An 8,389-nucleotide genomic window follows, 5' to 3' on the forward strand; every position below is an offset into this window, starting at 1 on the left:
GGATTCCAATTTGCTTTTTTATTTTAAAAAAATTTAAAAAAACTTGTCAATTATAGTTGGTATTCAGTATTATATTAGCTTCAGGTGTACAGCATAGCGGCTAGACCAGTGGTTCTCAACCTTGGCTGCACATTAGAATCACCTGGGAATCTTTTTAAAATCCTGATTTCTGGGCCTCATCCTCCGGAAATTCTGTTTCGTTATTAAGGGGTGGGGCCACAACATGAGTAACAAAGAAACAGAATTTCCGGAGGACGAGGCCCAGAAATCAGGATTTTAAAAAGATTCCCAGGTGATTCTAATGTGCAGCCAAGGTTGAGAACCACTGGGTTAGACACTTATATACCTTACGAAGTGACCCCCCCCCCCCCACCCCATGACTCACCCGGCACCATACACAGTTATTGCAATATTATTGATTATATTCCCTATGGCGTACTTTACATTCCCGTGATTATTTTGTAACTGCCCATTTGTACTTCATAAAACCTCCACCTTTTTCATCCATTCCCCCAATCCCCTTCTCACCTGTCCACCATCCATTTTCAACGTGCTTTTTAAAATTAACACTATATTCTGGCTGTCTTTCCAAGTTAGGATGTAAAGATTTACTCTATTTATATTATACAACTATCTAGTATTCCATTGTACAGCTGTCTCAACTTAAATATCTATTCTCCTGTTGAGGAATTTACTTCCTGTAGAAAATCACGTGGGCGTTATTTTTTTTAAAAATTGATTTCAGAGGGAGGAAAGGAGAGGGAAAGAGAGATACAAACATCAATGATGAAAGAGAATCATTGATCGGCTGCCTCCTGCACCGCCTCCCCCTTTACTGGGCATCCAGCCATGACCTCCTGGTTCTTGGTGGACGGACACTCAACCACTGAGCCACGCCAGGTGGACAATCACGTGGACTTTAAATTCCACTGGTATGACTCTAACACTTTATGTGTGTGTATGGATTTGGAATTAATGCCATTAGAATGCTTATTCTTTATATTTTTTGCACCCCATTTTCCATAATGAGTATGTGATACCTATATAATATCAAAAAAAGTTATTTAAAAATAACAGAGGGCAGTACTTCCTCTAAAGACGCATATCCCAATTCAGTCTCCTCAAAGACCAAGTCTATAAGATATGCCCTGACCACATGGGTCTCCCCTAACACTTCTTTTCCTTACAGTATTATCCACCGAATTCTCTTCAGCACCTTGGACTTGAGCCATCACAGCAGGGCAGGAGAAAAGGCCACCGGGGCCAAGGTAAAGTGGTTTCTGACACCGGAAACATTTGCTGGGAGGCAGAGGGTGAAGCTCAGTAGATGAGAGCAAATGACTGCTATGGAGCCCTGGTTATTGATGTGGAAATGTGGGGGTGCCTATTAATGAACCCTCTTATCTAGCGGTTGTTCATTAGAATACATAATTGCCTTGTTGTAAAAGAGGGCTTGCATTGGCAACTGCTGAGGAAACGAAAACTCTGGACTTCTTAATGTTTTGAACATGCTATTCCTTGGGACCACGACCACGCCCCATGGTGGTATCATCCACGCAACAAGTCATGTCTTGCAGTAGAGTCCTGGCCTTCCTCCTCCCACTCCTCCCTCTCCTCCTCCTCTTCTTCCTTCTCCTCCTTTTCATTTGATTTTCTTCTTTTTGAGAATCTCTAGTTGTGTGAGATATGTAGTCGCCTGTCCTTAACTCCAGGTTCTTACTTTATGAAATTCTAACGTAAGAAGGTTTATTTCTGAATGCCTTTGCAAGGCCTGGGAGAATTTGGATGCTAGAGCCTGCAAAAATTCATGTCAGCTCCCGTGGGGGTAATGTGGAGAAGAGGGAGTGATGAGAGAGAGAGAGGGAGAGAAAAGAAACAGTCAATAGAGCAGAATTAGAGTTGTTTGCAAGGACTTCTTAAGAAAAGATAAAAGTAAATGAGGGAAATTAACCTTGGCCTTGAGATTGCATGTGTGCTGATGGTGTGCTTGAGAGGAGCCAGGGTCAGGGAGGGCAGGGGCTGTGGAGGGAATGCCTAGAAAGAAGGGCAGAGGTGGTCAAAGGCTGGATCTTGGGAGCAGGTTTGGGAAACATTTGCTCAACGGAGATCGGTTCCTACAGTTACCCAAAGCTTCCTACATTTCCGTGTCAAATCCCAAAGCCCCGTTGAACCCCTGAGTCTCCAGAAAGCCTGGGTGAGACTGAGGGGGGAGCCCTGGGAGGCAGCAGGTAAGGACTCCAAGTCTTCACCTTTGGCTCAGGAAAAAAATGCCTCGCAGTGTGAAGATTATCTGGTTCAGAAAACAAACGAAAGTCAACATGAGTGAACAGCTTGTTTTCAAAATTGGGGTGATCTAAGCATTTTCCGGCAGGTAAGCGATTGAGGTGGGGGAGGGAAAAATTCTGGGAAGGCTTTTGTGTGTGTGTTTTTGTTTTGTTTATTTTTTTTGACAGAGAGAGAGAGAGAGAGAGTTCCCTTCCTCCCTTTTTTTCAGAGGATCCACAGAGCAGAGGGAACCAAGTTGAGATCAAAAACAGGAAAGTTCCCTCCCAGCCCCCAATCTCCTAACCCCCCAACCCCCCAACCCCCTCCCAACCCCCCCAAAAATGGCCATGTAGGGATTCAGGTCTTGATGTCATTGGGGGTTGGGGGATTGGGGGGTTAGGAGATTGGGGATGCCATTAATGCATCAAAGTCAGTAGCTGCTGATCTCTTAGGCTTCTTTATATATGAGAAGAGTAAAGCTGTATTTTTTTTCAAGATCCTGTTAGTAAGTCTTCTGTTCCTTGAAGCTCAAAGCATTCCTAACTGATTCGTAGTCCCCTAGTTTCCTTGTTTCCCCTTTCACAAATACTAGCCTGCTTAGGGAATCGATATTCCCAGTTGATAGTACCTTGTATATTGTTTCAGCTTTGTCTTGTACTCTCATGCATTGCCAAATCACATTTTCAAGAATCATAATCTTTTCTTCCTTTTTTTAAATAAATATATATTTTTTTGTTGATTTGAGAGAGAGAGAGAGGAAGGAAGGAAGAGGGAGGGAGAGAGAAACATTGATGTGAGAGAGAAACATCCTTAGACCAGGGATCGAACCCACAACCTGGGTTATGCCCTGACGGGAATCGAACTGGTGGCCTTTTGGTGCCTGGGACAACCCTCAACTGATTGAGTCGGACTGGCCAGGGCAAGAATCATAATCTTTTCCATTGATTTCCATATTCTAGGCTGTTCTATCTGAAATTACTACCTCCCAGTGTTTGATATTGTCAGAGAGCAAAGATATTTTGTGAAAGTCGGGGAAAACCCTGTCTATGTCGAGAGTTTTCATAGCCTGAATACTATTTGGGGCTGAACACTTTCAGTCTAAATCCCCCTCACATCCTAAAACTCCCTGATGGAGCCCTACATTAGCCAGAAAGAGGACCAGGTGCCGGGACCTACAGTCTAGGCCAGTGATGGCAAACCTTTTGAGCTCGGCGTGTCAGCATTTTGAAAAACCCTCACTTAACTCTGGTGCCGTGTCACATATAGAAATTTTTTGATATTTGCAACCATAGTAAAACAAAGGCTTATACTTTTGATATTTATTTTGTATATTTAGAGGCCATTGAACAAAGAAAAATCAACCAAAAAAAAAAATGAGTTCGCGTGTCACCTCTGACATGCGTGTCATAGGTTCGCCATCACTGGTCTAGACGACCAGCAGCAGGGCTGGATGAAGGCGAACATGGCCATGGACCTGAGGCTGAAGGGCTCTTTACGGAACGGGTTTGGGGAAGAAAGATGGAAGTTGTTTTGAAAGAATGTACGTTAGCTCGAGATACAGGCGGGGAAAAGTGAAGCGGGGACTCTTTTAGGATAGGGTCCCAGTCTGTAAGGAAGACGTATTCATTATTGCCTCTCGAGCGGTTGTGGGCAAGAGTCTGGAACGTTCATGCACACGCTGAACGCCGTGGCATCTGGCGGTCGGCTGTTGTTTTAAGTAGCCAGCCACCTGGAAGCTGATTCCAGGTTTGAAGGAACATTCAGGAATGTGAGGGGTCTGCGGTTAGTTCCGGGCCATGGCTATCAACTGGGTACTTGGGGTGTTTCTTTCTCCCACTCTTTGGCCTGCTGTGGTTTCACTGAGGGCATCTCAGAACTTTTTCTCTTGTCAGGCGGGCTCTATGGAAATAGTAGCCTTGCAAAAATTGTGGGTTTTTTTTTCTTTTCATTTTTGCTAATTGGTTTTGGCATCTGCCCCAGTCCACCCCATGTCTACCCTTTGGTTTTCTTAATTTTTTCTTCTTTTCCACTCATCTAGGAAGCTTAAGACTGCTTCCTCCATGGGAACCTTTAAATGCTTAGCTTCCTATGATCTCTTTATGAATAGCAAGCAGCCTGGTGTGGGGACATGATTCCAGAGTAGGGTGAAGTATGGGAAATGATTTCAGGTGATACATAAACATTTTTATTTAAATATTATTTAGCCTCAGCTGGTTTGGCTCAGTGGATAGAGCATCAGCCTGTGGACTGAAAGGTCCTGGGTTTGATTCCCAGTCAGGGCACATGCCCGGGTTGTGGGCTCGATCCCCAATAGTGGGCGTGCAGGAGGCAGCCAATCAATGATTCTCTCTCATCATTGATGTTTCTATCGCTCTCTCCCTCCTCTCTGAAATTAATAAAAATATATATTCAAAAAATAATAAATATTTATTTAGTCTTAAATTTTTTTTTTTTACAAGTGCAGTTTACCTTCAGTATTCTTTTGTATTAATTTCAGGTGTACAGCATAGCGGTTAGGCAATCATATACTTTGCAAAGTGTTCCCCCTGATATTTCTAGTACCCATCTGGCACCATACATCGTTATTAAAATGAAATAGTATGCATTTCTTCTCATGTTCATGGAAATATGACGGTCACATCAAGTTTGTACTTTCAGGGTTATGCTATAAAAATCTCACCTTCTAAATACATCACCTTAAGTAGCAAAAGCCTGATTTGAAGGAAATTCTGAAATGATATGAGTGAACTTTGAGCCCTTACTCTAGCACAGTGGTTCTCAACCTTCTGGCCCTTTAAATACAGCTCCTCATGTTGTGACCCAACCATAAAATTATTTTCGTTGCTACTTCATCACTGTCATGTTGCTACTGTGATGAATCGTCATGTAAATATCTGATATGCAGGATGGTCTTAGGCGACCCCTGTGAAAGGGTCGTTCGACCGCCAAAGGGGTCGCGACCCACAGGTTGAGAACTGCTGCTCTACGGCCTTACCATGCATTACTTCATTTAATTATTCACCCCAATTTTAAACACGAGGGGAGGTGTAGGTTAAGTCCGTTGTCAGAAGCTAGTAAGAGGCACCATTAGGATTGGAACTTGGTAGGTTCATTTCAGGAGTGTGTTCTAACCACTGAACAATACAGCCTCTAAGGAAACAGTAGCATATACAGTACAAGATTCTGGCAAAAGCCCTGCAGGCTTGACGTAAGTCATTTAAATGACTGAAGATTGGAAAGCACAGGGACTTTGGAGTTAGACCTCAAAGGCCAGATTGGTTGCTGATCAATTGCATATTTCTGGATACATCACTTAATCTCTATTCAAAGGATGGAGAACATGTAAAATGCTCATCATAGCCTAAGCTTTCAGTCATGTTAATCCCTCTCCTTTCTGTGAATCCCAGTTTTTTAAAAAAATTCATAAAACATCAGGATTGGTGAATTCGATTAGAAAAAGTAATAGTTGTCAGTGCACAGTAAGTGTCCATGAAAAATACACACAAATGCCCAGCCAGTGTGGCTCAGTGGTTGAGCACTGACCTATGAGTCAGGAGGTCATGGTTCGATTCCTGGTCAGGGCACATGCCTGGGTTGCGGGCTCCATCCCCAGTGTGGGGCATGCAGGAGGCAGCCGATCCATGGTGCTCTCTCCTCATTGATGTTTCTATCTCTCTCTCCCTTCCCCGTCCTCTCTGAAATCAATAAAAATATATTAAAAAAATTAAAAATACACATTCATGACGTCTAGTTTCCTGGCCTCTCATATTGACATTCTGACATCTACGATCGCCAAGTGCCTTAAGATAGGACTCCTGTCTCCCACTCCCCATCAATGACCAGCACAGGGTCAGCACGGAGAATTTCATGGATGCTGAGCTCCCCGCATGGAGAACAAAGTAGAGGGTAACCAGAGCGAGAAAGAGGGTGCAGGCCTGGACTGGAGCTGGGCTGCCAGAAAAGGCGCTGTGCTCCCATCAGAATAGAGGGAGTGGGCGATGGAGAGGGAGCTGGCCTCCTGGGGTCTGTCCCTGTTCTGGGAGTTCGTGTCTGGGTAGCGTCACAATTCATTTGTTTGCTCCGTATTTCATTGTCAAGCGAGGTGCTTGACCTGCAAGGTGTAACAGCGCCAGCTGAGGTTCAGAATGGGAAATGCCGATAGCAGCATTCTCCTGGTAAAATATTTCCAGACTTTACAACTTTGAACCCATTAGCCCGCAGGGAATAATACTAATGTCTCCAGACTGTTTGCTCAAGTGATTACGGTGGCATATGGTAAAGATAGGGCCATTTTATTCCTCACCAATGATTAAACCTCTATGACTAATGCTGGGGCAATTGCATTTTCAGAAAAAGGTTTGATTTGCTAAGCATTTTGAAAATAGCCAGATGCCCTGATATAATAACTGAAAAGGAAATTTAATGCACTTTGATTGAAAAGGCTATAATTTTATAAGCCCTCTCCCCCATCCCATGAATATATGAGCCTTAAAAAAACAGCAACTTGGCCTAGCCGGTTTGGCTCAGTGGATAGAGCAGCCGCCTGCGGACTGAAGGGTCCTGGGTTCGATTCCGGTCAGGGGCACATGCCCAGGGTTTCGGGCTCGGTCCCCAGTGGGGGGCCTGTGGGAGGCAGCCAATCGATGATTCTCTCTCATCATTGATGTTTCTCTCTCTTCCTTCCTCTCTGAAATCAATAAAAATATATTTTAAAAACTGCAAACAAACAAAAAACAACTTGCCTGGCCGGTGTGGCTCAGTGGTTGAGTGTCAACCCATGAACCAGGCAGCCAATCAATGATTCTCTCTCATCATGGATGTTTCTATCTCTCTCCCTCTCCCTTACTCTCTCTGAAATTTAAAAAAAAAGAGAGAGACAGAAAGAAGAGGAGTTAAGAGGCCAGTGACTTGGTAGCTGAGGAGCAGTCAGTTGAGGGGGTCCCCACATGGTGGCCTCCGTTTCACCCAGAAGTGGGGGTACTTCCATTGAGAAGGTACAGCCGTGGGCCACTTGGAAGTAGAGAAGCGTGAGGGATGGGCAGAGCGGAAGGCCGACTGAGACTTAAGGGCAGGGCCAGTGTGAATAGGGAATGCGAGACGAATGTCGGAGGGCGGGAGCTTGAAGTTGAAGGTCGCAGACTGGGTGGCCACCATGGAATGGCGCTGAAGGTCTTCTGATTCGAGGAATTAAAGCGTGGCCCTGGGATTGGGTGATCCACTTGCATGATGGAATTTACCGGGGCCATGGCAAGATGAGAAGCTGAACAGGTGCCAAAGTTTAAAAAAACTGGCAAGAGAGAGACAGGGAGGTGGGAATTCAGTAGGCTCGGGGACAGTGAGCAGGTGGCAACCCGGGACAACACAAGGCCACGCCACCGATGAACAGCTGACCCTTGAGCAGCATGCATTTGAATTGCGCTGGCCCTCGGATCTGCAGATGATTTTCACTGGGGTCAGTGCCCCCCGCCCCCCCCACGTTGTCCAAGGGTCAATGGTATCTCTAGTCTCCGGGATGTTTGCATCTCCTTTTTGCTCATCCTGCCGAAAGTTTCCAGAGTTCTCTTTGCCAAGAACAGATCCGCCTGTGCCATTTCCTGTCTCAGAATCCTTTAACTCCTTCCCATTATCTACCAGGAAGAGTCTCCGCTTCTGATTGAAAATTGAAGTCCACTAGGTCCCCTTGCCTTCCCAGCCTTCAGCGGCTCGAAGTGCTGATTCTCTCTGAACGGCTGTTGTGTTGCATTGGAGTGTCTTTCCTGGCACTCATGGCATCTGCCTGTTTTACACTTTTCTCCTGGTACACCTGACCCCACTGTTGCACAACCTTGAGGGCCAGGACGGTGTATTGGCATCAGGCACATATGTGTGTAAAATGTTTCCAATAGCATGTTTACTAATGTGGTAATACATCACTCTATATAAAAGGCTAAACTGACCAACCATACGTCTGTCTGACCATCCAACCGACCAATCAGCCGGTACACAAGATGCGCACTGACAATTTAAAAGTAAACATCGACTCGCTCATGCGCGATACATATAAAGCGCTCGCTGACCCCAATCGCACACATATGTTTTGATCTGTCATTGTCAATTGTGAATTTGGTTGACACTTCTATGACAG

This window comes from Myotis myotis, unplaced genomic scaffold (assembly GCF_014108235.1).
Source record: "Myotis myotis isolate mMyoMyo1 unplaced genomic scaffold, mMyoMyo1.p scaffold_m19_p_21, whole genome shotgun sequence".
NCBI lineage: Eukaryota > Metazoa > Chordata > Mammalia > Chiroptera > Vespertilionidae > Myotis > Myotis myotis.